Here is a 12,878-nt window from a genome sequence, read left to right as displayed (position 1 = left end):
GACTTGCACTGTAGGCAGTCCTGAAGATGGTTTTCCGTGGTTTATATTTTTCTCACCGCCGGGCTGAGTGACTCAGACGGTTAAGGCGCTGGCCTTCTGGCCCCGACTTGGCAGGTTCGGTCCTAGCTCAGTCCGGTGGTATCTGAAGATGCTCAAATACGTCAGCCTCGTGTCGGTAGATTTACTGGCAAGTAAAAGAACTCCTGCGGGACAAAATTCCGGCACCTCGGCGTCTCCGAAAACCGAAAAAGTAGTTAGTGGGACGTAAAGCAAATAATATTAATTATTTTTCACACCAGGAAAATGCTGGGTACGTATCTTAATTAAGGCCATGGCTGGTTCCTTCCCACTCCTAGTTCTTTCATATCCCATCGTCGCCATAAGACCTGTTTGGTGTCGGTGCAACGAAATAAAAATTGTAAAAAAAAAAAAAGGGAGAGAATTTTCTAGTTTGACCCGGAAACTATGCATAGCTGCAAACTAGCGCACACTGATTCGAAAACTCGACCTTGAAACCGTAGAAATCACTGAAGGAAAATAAGAAGAATAAAGAGTGATACCCTTGATTTCTCACCTGTCTGAATAATACGACTGGTTAGCAACACTTAAGTTCAAATTCACATCAGGGACAAAGGATTAAATATTATTAGCTGTACGTCCGACTAGATGCCGTTATGGAGTACGAAGACGTTAAGGGGGAAGGATTACCTACCGCATGGGTTAACTGTCGTGCCGCTAACTCTGCCACCACGTGGCTGGGGTACTTGTATGAATGTTGAGCATTCAGCCCGCAGACTGGTTTTATCCTCAACCGTTCCAGAATCAGCACATACTTGAGTATTACAATGAACACCTAAATGAGCTAGTATCGAACGCGAATCGAATCCACGATTCTCTGAAGAGAATGCTGTTAACACTGACCATTCAGCCAAGGGGCTGAACTTCAGATATTACGGTTATAATAACGGTTTTCATTTAGATGTAGTTTTTACCACGAGCAACTTCATTTCAGGTACTCGAATTTCAGCTTTATTCTACGCCACCTTCAACTTCTAAATACAGCTGAAATAAATATATAAATATTTCTATATAGATAGAAACTCCTAGTCCTACAATAAAGTCCATATAATACCAAAAACATAAAATATTTATAAATAAAATTGTAGGGGGTCCGCTGTCTATAATTTCGTTTATTTTGTCAAGTTTTCAGATAGGCTCTTTATCCGTTTCAGGTCAACTCAAGACCGTATCAGTGGTTTTAAAAATCGCTGAATCGACGGGAGTTTATACGGAAACCAGAACATATTTTTCAATTTTCTCTTGTACTATTGATTTACTGTAAAATCCGAAGACCGTATGTGAAACGCTTCAACATATTAAAGTTTTTGTACACATAATTTCGTTTACTCTTCAAATGATGGAGAAAATTACTATTTTCCGCGAGTTTCATGCTCTGCATAAGTGACGGACAGACGCGCACTCCAGAAACGAACATACCTGTTACTATGACAACTTCTCTGGTGGTGGTGGTGATTATGGTTTTAAGAGGAAGTACAACAAGGCAACCATCGTCTATGTAACACTAATCAGAGGGGAAAATGGAAGGGATCCGACACTTCGAAAAATGAAGATATCGGCCAAATGAAGACAAGGGCCATGAAGGGCGTGAAAATGAAAGACTTCCTAGGCCTCCATACGTAATACCGTCGGGGTCGGAAAGGAACAAGAGTTGACCAAGTGAGGTCGTATAGGGGAGATGAAAATGAGGAGCCTGGCACAAGTAAGTGGAAGCAATGCCAGGACTCGGCTCAGGGCCCCGCGGTCGCCAGCCCACGCTCCAAAGTTCAGAGCCCCTGGGGCCCCGTTTATTCGCTTCTTACGACAGGCAGGGGATACCGTAGGTGTTATTCTACCGCCCCCACCCACAGGGGAGCAACTTCTCTGGCCGCTTGCCAGCAGGGAAGTAATGAAATGTCATTTTCGTTGTTATTCCTGTAAACTCGTGGTTGTTCGTTGAGTAGAAAGCGAGATAAACGTCAAGCTGCCATTCTGCGGGATATTTGCGTAATACCATTGGAGGTTACAAGTGTCTTCGAATAGATCTATGTGTGATTGTAATATTTCAACAGTACGCGGATTGTAGCCCATTATTCCACACATTAAGGTGTTTTAAGGGATTGGTATAATTTTTACTGTATGTGTATCTCTTCTACTTCCCTTTTCTGGTTTAATTTCTTGTCTCTGCCTTTTCTCGTTAGGCTTATAGGTTCTATCAAACAGAAATACGAGTGAACGGACTGACCGCAGTCCGTCGCGCGCTAGGGTGGTCAAACCGAATGCGGACAAGTCAAGGCGAAACAGTGTGAAAGCAATCGCGATCAAGTGCGTATTACAGTGTTTTATGTTCGTGATATTAGACAGGTCCAGCACTTCCTCCGATGAAGAAGAATTGCTTCTTCTGTTCGCAAGACGGAAAAGAGAATTGGTGCATAATATTAATGAAAAAAGAGAGGAGTTCGGCGAGTATCACAAACTATGCTGTTAGCTGAGGTCATCTACAGACCGTTTCTTCGTATATTTTCGAATGACTGTACAACAATTTGACAACTTACATAATCTCCTTGAATCTAAAATAGCAAAAACTGACGTCTAACTGGAGGAAATACATTGGGACGAAGGAAAGACTAGCAATATGCTTGAGGTAAGTAAAGTGCATGTTAATTAATTTGCTTTTTGTTTTTGCTTATTCATATTTCACAATACAACACAATACAACAGATTAAATTTAAGCCCTGAAGGGCCCTGCTACTCCCACATATCTCCTGTGAACGTTTTATACCACCCTTACGCCGAATCCGCTGAGGGTGCACGGAATCCATGTGGTGACCGGTTTGTATCGCTCAGATCAGTGTTAGTCTTTCTTCAGGGAAATTATCATTACTGGCAGTGGTTTGCTATGATGAACAACTTGGGGATGGTGTTTGAGCATCCATATCGCGAATTTCAGCCCGGCCAAACATTTGGACCATTTCAATTAAAAAAAAAAAAAAACTTGTGTTCTAGGTGAGAACTTCTTAAAAGTCTCAGCTTAGCTCAAAAATAGGTGACTGATACGGTCAAGACAATTTTATGGTTTGTTGTCCTTTTCCTCTCTAGATGTTGTAAAACCGTACCAACTTCCGTGCTGACGTCCTTTGGCTTTGATTATTTCGGAGGCGGTGGCTTTGTTAGGGATCCGCTGGTTGCACAGCCATCCTCGTTGCTATCCTCGTCCACCTGAACAATATCTGTCACACCTGTCTATGGTACATTTCACACAATTGGCCGCGGAGAGATTGTATCTTGAAGGAACTGCAAATTTTTAGCTCAGAGCCAATTTTTGTATTTCTTTGCCGAACCAGTAACGCCGTTTGAGAACTTGAGGTACTTCAGGTATGAATCCCTCAAATTCTTCCATTTCTGCCTCACAGCGTCACCTATAGAAAACAATAAAACAGTAATTTTAGAAGAAATCAGTCAAGTTAAATATAAGTGAGAAATGAATACAAATAATTGTTACAAATAGCACTATTTCAATTACTGTTTAGGTATATCTTTATTAAAATAGAGTTAAAATAATTTGTCATGATAATAGTTTTTTGTTTTTGTTTGTTTATGCAATTATTCATGTTGTATTCATTGTTACAGGTATTTTGCTGCAGGTGATTCCCATCACACTATCCTTTCTCGTTCCGTGTTGGACGCACCACTGTTTCAAGTATCATTAAAGAAGTATGTATGGAGATCTGGAATGTTCTCCAACCACTGTACTTGCCCACTCCAACGGAGGAGGTTTGGAGGAAGTCCGAAGTTGGGTTTAGAGAACTTTCCCAACTGCATCGGGGGCATGGATGGCAAACACTTGGAAATTAAATGCCCTAATAACAGCGGATCAAGTTATTTTTGCCACAAAATTATTATTCTATTGTTTTCTTGGCCATAGTTGATCCTTAGAAGTTCATTGTTGTTGATGTAGGTAGTTATGGGCGGCACAGCGATAGTACTATCTTCGAGAGTTCCTCCTTCTATCGCGATTTTGTTGCTAACAAAACAATTTTGCCTCCAAAGCCATTCCCTGGGACAGATACCCCCGTTCCTCATGTGCTTGTAGGTGATGAAAGTTTCAAGTTACAAACGTATTTAATGCGTCCTTTTCCAAGAAAAGCTGTCTTCGATGATTTAGAGAAAAGAAGTTACATTAAACGACTTTGAAGACCACGGCGCGTCGTTGAAAATGCATTCGGCATTTCAGCTCAAAAGTGGCGTGTGTTTTTCTAGCCCTATCCAGTGTGATACTGATACTGTTGTACACACTGTTAAATCTGCTTGTTGCCTTCACAGTTTTATTCGAGGTAATAACATAGAGAATCTCACTACTGATGAGGGAATTATTAGCAGAAAACAACTCAAATCAGCCCATCAATGCTCCATCAGCTACTAATCGAATGAGAGAAAGATAATGTGATGATGTCCGTGCAGTACGAAAGCATTTCGTTCAGTACTTGAACGATCTTTCATGAATCATGGTATCAAACAATTTTCGTATGTATATTTTCATTAAACTTTACTTTCCTTTGTATGATATATTCATTATTATACTTGTACAATCTTTTTTATAATGTTGTACTATACTATTAACTCTTTGGTGCTTATTATACCTATAATATTATTGCAGTTATCACTTGATCACACTTCAATTTCATTTAGTTTTGTTTGAATCTTTAATTTATGAATAAAAATGTAATAATACTGTAACTTACTGCTTTGACGTAGTGTCTCCCCAATCACTCTCCATTCTTCTGCTTTCGTCACTACATCCTTGTAGTCCGGATGACGTAAAACATATAAAAAAACGCACTCGCGCACATAGTCAATTAACTTCTCAGTTTCGTCGGCCATGTTTTGGCTTCCAGCCCGCGCGAACTTTGTGGAAAATCACAACCGCTCACCTGCCCGCAGCGGACTCGCTTGGTCCGCCACGGTAGACCGCCTTCTGTTTAACCAGGATGATGCTATATTACGCGATGCTGAATTCACAGCGGTCGGGCGTGGGCAGCCCGCTTCGTGTTTGACCGAGCCTTAAGTTATAACACCGTAAGTCATCTTCTTATCTAAGAATCTCTCAGCTTAAATATATCCTCTGTTTCCGCTTTCTTAAATCCGTAACTCATATCATAAGAATGTAGAGAGGGATATTTCATTCTTGCAATAAATCCACTTCGTTTTAGCTTTAGATAGAACTGCATTCCTCGATTATGTTCAGAACTCCCCAACTCGATTATGACTGGCATTAGGGAAAAAGGGCCTGTATTTATAACGACATCTCCGCATCTCCATTGTGAATGGCAGTAGGCAAGTGAGCCTGCCGTTATAGTAGAAACTCCCGAACTTGATTGCGAAATGGGGTAGGAAACGTGACCTGCCATTTTCAGCAAAACTTCCCAATGCGCATACAACGTATGGGGTCCTCCCCGTGGTCTTTCTAAGATATAATTTAGCGAATGACATGGTGGTGGTGATGGTAATTACTACATTCGTAAATAAGATTCTGTATGCACGGGTCGGACAAGGCCATTCACGGTTTTTTTGGGGAATAATATTTTCTTAGGTACACTCTATTTTCTCTGAATCATCGAAAGGAGTCGAGTGATGACGTAACTTAGGTGATAGCGAACTTCTGTACCATTTTTGTTTTAATGGACACTGACATCAAAACTCGACTACAATACCGAAAAGCAATTATAACTCGTGAACTAAAAATATTTGACGTTGGCATTGCTGCTGTAAGTGAAACTAGGCGCACAGAAAAATGAACTGTAAATCTTCTTTTGGAAAGCTAAGAAGGAAAGGAACCCCGTCTTCACGGTCTTGGATTTGCAATAAACAATAAATTTATTCATAAATCATCTTAAGCAATTACCTTTCGGAATAAGTGAAGGACTCACGACGCTCCACTTATAGAGCGGGTAACAACCGGTGAACTACTCTATTCCCCGACGTTAATATTAGCGGATGCCCAGAAAGAAGACTTATACCGCTAACTGGACGGAGTTTTAACAAATGTACTTCGCTCTGATAAAATGATCCACTTTCGAGACTTCAGTGCCTAGACTGGTAGAAACACTACCGTGTAGACAGACGAACTTTACCACAGAGAGTGAAGCAAGAGTTAAATCAGTGTGAATCCTCTTGCTTGCTAAGAATTCGCACCACAATCTCACCACTACAAATGCACATTCATACATTTTCACTATAGACCGTTATGCCTTTTAGCGTTCAGTGTGTAAGCCTCGGTGTATTTACTACAGGTCACTACTATCTCCTATTTGCTACATTTGCTGTGGGCCAGTTTAGTTCTATGGCTCTTATCTTAAAAACGTTAGAAACTGAGTCTAACCATCGTCGCCCTCTACTTCTTCTCTTACCCTCAACAGAGTCAATACTTCTCGAAGGTAACCTATCCTCCTCCATTCGCCTCACATGACCACACCACCGAAGCTGGTTCATGCGTAGAGCTTCATCCATTGGTAAACATGTGGTGTATGACTGACTCACCTCGTTATGTGACTGATATCTCTGAAATAATACATTTCATGCTGAGTTAGTTTACTGATTATAATTCTGTGATCACATTATTTTACTCTTTTACAATTTTACACGCATCAGTGCATGGCAAAAAAAGTTATCAAATCACGGTCGTTACTGTAAATGCAGGTTTCTCACTTTAAAGAACAAAAACGAAAATGAAATGAATGAAGGAATAACAGCAGGACATCCTACCGCCCTACCTACATCTGGCGCCGTGCCGACTGGCCTGCAATGTGTCGTGCCCTGGAATGCCTTCCCTGGAGTCTGCTCGAAATAGCTGATATCGAATCGGCTCTTGATCTGCTGTACGACTGGCTGCAAGCTGCAATTAAAGACTTCGTACCGGCACAACGGAATACTACTAGCAAACATCAACACTGGATATCACAAGAGACCAGACTGATACTATTTAATAAGAGAGCTTGGCGCTTGTGGAAAGACTTCCCTAACCCACACACTCACAATACCTTCGTTAAAATCCGCCACCACGCGAGGTTTATGGTCAGAAGAGACTACAAAACACACGTAGACACTGTCACTGAATACGTCCGCAGTAATCCCAAGCGCTACTGGAGTCTCATCAACACACGGAGAAGGACGGAGCGGATTCCTGTCAGCGTGAACCACAACGATGCAACAGCAGATGGCGCCGATCGCAATGAATTGTTCAACAGGTATTTCTTCTCCAACTTCTCCCCTCCCTTACAAAACCAACCGCTCCCTCCCGTTGGTACAGCTTCAAACAGAACCCTATCAAGCATAACTACCACACCAAGTGAAGTTCATAACCTTCTTCAAACTCTTCGTACCAACAAAGCTACCGGTGCCGACACTATAGGTCCTCTTTTCCTAAAAAATACTGCCAGCACTCTTTGCGTCCCTCTCTCTAAATTATTTAACAGATGTTTTGCCGCGGGCTATTTTCCTATTACCTGGAAACAGGCAAATATTGTTCCACTTCTCAAATCAGGCAACAAATTTAATGTTTCGTCTTACCGACCAATCTCTATTCTCCCCACACTATCCTTTATCTTTGACAAAATTATACACCAGCGTCTCCTCGCATTCACTTTGCCGTATATCTCAACCAAGCAGCATGGTTTTCTACCAGGTGGCTCTTGTCTAACAAACCTGGCCACTCTGCATAGCTTTGCATCACACGCCATTGCAGCTAAATCACAGCTGGGTATCTGCTACGTAGGCATTTCGAAAGCTTTCGATTCTGTTGACCATACTCTGTTGCTCCATAAACTCTCCGAACGATTTAATATACATGGCAGTCTTCTGACCCTTCTTGCTGGCTTCCTACATGAACGTTGGCAGAGAGTGGTAATACCAGGCACTTCATCCTCATGGTTACCAGTCACCTCCGGTGTCCCACAAGGCAGTACTCTTGGCCCCTTGCTGTTTTCTTTGTTTATGGACGATCTGCCGTCCGAACTCAACGAAACAGCGAATACCCTACTCTTTGCTGACGACTGCAAGATATTTAGGGAGATCAGGAATCCAGCAGATGCAGCTCTGCTACAGTCCTCACTTAATGCCTTCTCGAACTGGTGCCGTATTTGGAAACTTATCCCCAATCCACAAAAATGCAGCCACATGACCATAACACTGCGTAAATCTCCTCTACCGACATCATATTACCTACTCGACAAGCCCATCACCGTGGTTACGCAACAGCGTGACCTAGGTGTAATATTCGATACAAAATTACAATTTAAGACCCATATAGAAACAAATACAACCAAGGCTATGAAATTACTAGGCATTCTCTATCGCTTCACAGAAATGTCTGACCCCATTGCTCTTCGTCACTTCTTCCTCACGATCGTTCAACCTCTCTTAAACTACTGCTCCCCGATTTGGACAACAGCCGCCCCCTCCAATACTAAGCAGTTAGACAGAGCAGTGTCCTTCTTTGCTGCAATTGTAAGGAACAGAAACCCCAAGCTCAGAAATCTGTCTACGCAGCAGGTATTAATGGCAATTAATGTGTCACCGCTGCACATCAGGCGACAGGTAGCTGACCTGAGTTTCCTCCACGAGATCTTAAATGGACATTACCGCTCGGAACATCTTGTTTCTCTCTTCTCTCTCCGCGCTCCTTCCCGCTCCACCAGAACCAAAGACCTTCTCCACATTCCCCACACTCAGCACTCAATACTTCAACGATCTTTCCTAATCCGCCTCCCAACACTCTTTAACAATATTAATAGGAGACAAGAGCTTGATATAGCATCAAATAAAAGTGTATTCGAGAGGTGTGTAAATAGTACCTTAAAGATAAGTTGATGTGAAGGGATTATACCGGCATCTTGACCCACGACGACTCGGCTATGAACATGGACATTCTCATGGTTTTCGATTTGGACAGTTATTAGTAGGATGTGTACCTGATCTTGTTATATTTTGTTATGTTTGTTATATTTTATTATGAAAGTTTACGTTTGTTAAATAGTCTGTTGACAGTGCAAGTGAAATTTGCTCAGTGTAGCTGTATCTTGTGCTTCGTGAATAAATATATAAATAAATAAATAAATAAATAAATAAATAAATAAATAAATAAATAAATAATGTAGCTGTGTTTTATTTGTAGTTTGTAATTTGCGTCATTACCTTCTTATCTGAGCAGATGGATGGAACACATAACGCAACATCCGGGCACGTGTGACTGACACTGCTGCAACAAACGCTGCCCAGTGCAATCATTTGACGTATCACTTTATTATCCGACAGTTTTTGTTCTAATTGTGAAACTTGTGAATACTTCTCGCTGATTGTTCACATGAAAGATCTGCACATTCCATAACATATTCGCCCAATACTCCTACATAATGAACTAATGTTGGAAGAAATAGTTGAAATATGTCGAAATAATTTTTCAACATATCTCTTTACCGCTTCTATTTCAACCTGTGGTACATAGTGTAGAGTAATTTGCTCGGTCTTATTGCTCAAAATGATTACAAAATCTTCAGCACTCTGTACCTTCTTTCCAGATTTTGCAGCACCATCGCCATTCGTTTTACTTGGCCTCAAATTGCATCTACTGCATTTTTTCCATGGTATGATTCTAAAAAGTTCCTTTCAATTTTAAATCCAAATGTGGCAGAAAGTAACGCCAAATTTCTCAGGGTGTATTTTTGCTTAAAATGGCTCGCTGCACTATCGTCTCTTTTTGGAACCTGATATGAGATGGCGTCATAGCGATAAAAATTAATGACAGCTGCTTTAACATCATCCGATAGCTGCTTTCTAGGCACACATTTTCTTCTCTTGCTAATCCCTACACACTCTTTTTCTGGCAAATACAAAACAAGTTGCCTTCTTCTTCGAGGTGAACAGAGCAATGGTTCCTGTAAATGTTTTCTGCACTTTTCTGTGTCAGGCATCACAGTATCGGCACCATCATCAAGTTCCTGCACTCACCATTGAACTTATTTATGTACTCCATTTTGTAATTCTAGCCTCTATTCCTATTCTTGCTTTAGAATTTTCTTTTCCTTTTGTTATCTTTATGTTTTTATCAGACGCTGTTTGTATTCTCATTGCCTTTCTGCTGATGATTTCCTCATATTACTGTTTCACTACCACAGTTAAATTGTAACATCACTAATGTCTCCAAAGCAACCGGACTTGACTTGAGGAGGTGCGCAATGTCAGTCAGTCAATCAGTCAGCCAGTCACGGCGCCGTAGCGGGAAACTTATTCACTGTAGAAGGAAATGTTCCTATATGTTTTTGTAGATGTCGTTGGGGTGACGTAGGCCAAGGATCCCGAAAGATATTTTGTTCCATCGATTATTGTGCTGTGTAGACGACTTTGCCTATGTTTGAGTCTGACTGACTACAATCTTCCCTAAACAATGAAGTGCCCCTTCAAACTACTTAGAGAATTATGAAAAATATACTTTATAACTATGTACATACGGAAAGATCACTCTGACATGTAAATATATGAGCTTGAAGAAAATAAAATTACTTGTAAATATCAAGGTATGAAAAATGTACGTTATTTGGCGTATTTACAACCTGTGACAATAAAGTTCGGTGAATGAAGTCAGACCGGTCATCACTGGCGACACACAACGCTTCACCTGCGTAGCAGCAGGTTTTGACCACCTGCTCCCAACGTTGTTCAGTTGAGTATCCTGTGTCTGCCGTGTAAGACCTCTTTGACACAGTGCGTGTTTAGTGCGTTGGTCCTGAACTGTGAACAGGAACATTAACGACCAAATGATCAATGTACAATTTTGTTTTAAGCTTGGCAAGACACCGAAAGGAACGCATACGGTGTTTATGAAGATCAAGCACTGTCCTTGAAGTGTTTGTACGAGTCGTTCGCCCGTTGCCTAGGAGGCCGGGAAAGTGTTTCTGACAACCCCCGTAGCGGAAGACCGGAGACCGCCGTCAGTGACGAAAACATTGAGAAGGTGAGGACATTAATCACGAACGATCGGCGATTAACTGTGCGCATGATAGCGGATGAACTGCAGATTAACTGTGAATCCGTGCGACAAATCGTTACCCAGAAGTTAGGGGAGAGGAAAACGTGTTCTTGTCTAGTGCCACATCACATGACTGACGATCAGAAGCAGGCACGTTTAGAGGCTTCACAGGATTTTGTCGAAACGGCGGATGCGACACCAAATTTCTTGAACTGTATTGTCACTGAGGATGGAACCTGGTGTCTCAGGTACGACCCTGAAACGAAACAGCAAGGCATGGAAAGGCGTTCTCCGGGATCCCCTCGTCGGAAAATGGTCAGAGCCGAAAAGTCACGCATCAAACTCGCTTTGAAAGAAAAGAGATATTCCTGACATCCAACGAAACGAGACGAGGCTTTTGAACACCATTCCAAAGGAAGGAAGCCTTCTTGCAACGTTTCCAGGACATGTGTCGCCGATCTCAGCAGTGCATAGTTATGAGAAGGGACTATTTTGAAGGACAGTAAGGTCACTATCGTGCATTGTTCATCTATCTTGAAAGTACAGGACTATTCACCGAACTTTATTGTCACAGGTTGTATAAGTTTCCTTTGTCACAAGAATTGAGGTAAGATACGGGCTATTGCAAAATGGTTTTCCGATGCGTCCTTCTGTAACAAGAGATTTTAAAATATCTAAATACATTTCTTCAACAAAAATAAATGTTATATCAGTTTGGCAATTTAGGCCTCGATATGACATTTTCGTGGAATCATTCTGAGTTGTTACTCCTCTATTCCTGCTCATCTGACCCAGCTTCGACGTTGTCAGTGTTAATTTAGAAGAGTTAATATTGTCATTCATAATCGGTTTGTTATGAAACCGTCAGCCAGCATACTGATTCACAGAGTTAAGTTTAAAAAATTACTATTCACTTTTAACATTAATGACAATATGCCAGAAGCAATTGTATAAACATCAATGGAAACTCGTGCAACGACGATGCTGAAGAAGTTTCAATGGGCAGCTTTTGAAAGAAGAGGAACGCCCTGTGGGTGGTAGAATACATCCACGGTATTCTCTGTGGTAAATGAAAGGGGAGCATGGATTGGTGAGAACGGATCCCTAGCTGAGTTGTGCCAGTTTCTTTACTTTAATATTTCCTATTCGGTTCCCCTTGGTCAACTCTCGTTTTCGTTCAACTTAAATTTGAAGCTTGCGGAGTCTCTCGTTTTCACGCCCTTCGTATCCTTTCCCATTCTTTTGCGGAGTCATCTAAGAATGATCGGAGCTTATCCCTCTTCTCTTTCTTCCTCTGGTTAGTGTTAAGGGAGGATGGCTTCCTAGTTGTACTTCCTCCTAAAACAGCAATCACCACCATCACCAATTACGAAATAGGCTTCGACGGATAAGTTCAAAATAACGACCAGGTGATGTTGGCTGGTGATGGGCTGGTAGACATACAAAATATTTGGGCACCAAGTTAGAGGACCATGGACTAGAACTAGGGGCAAATGACTTACCGTCAGAGCGAGAAGCACTTAAAACTAATTCTTTGCCTTAGGGCAAACAAAATAGCAACTTAACCTGAACAGACATGAGACTCTGCGCAATATATGAAACACTACCAGACCACGAAGAATTCGCACACCAGCCATAATAATATTTTTAAAACTCATCCGAAATTTCAGCAGCAACACTAAAAGTGTGAGCACTCACTTCTTCTCTCAATCACTTCAGTACACTTCACCCTTAATCCGCAGAAATCTTACTAGTTAACGTATACATATGCAATTTAGATACTCCGAAATATTGATCTGTT

At 41.4% G+C, this 12,878-nt stretch overlaps 1 protein-coding gene across 1 annotated transcript in view; it reads right to left on the bottom strand.

Moving 5' to 3' along the window:
• LOC136867132 (trypsin-5) overlaps positions 1 to 12,878 on the bottom strand; it is a 130,812-nt gene that overhangs the window by 39,703 nt on the left and 78,231 nt on the right. The window lies entirely within an intron of this gene.

Source organism: Anabrus simplex, chromosome 3 (genome assembly GCF_040414725.1).
Source record: "Anabrus simplex isolate iqAnaSimp1 chromosome 3, ASM4041472v1, whole genome shotgun sequence".
Lineage (NCBI taxonomy): Eukaryota > Metazoa > Arthropoda > Insecta > Orthoptera > Tettigoniidae > Anabrus > Anabrus simplex.
The sequence above is the reverse complement of the archived record's forward strand: the minus strand, read 5'-3'. Positions and strand labels throughout refer to the sequence as shown.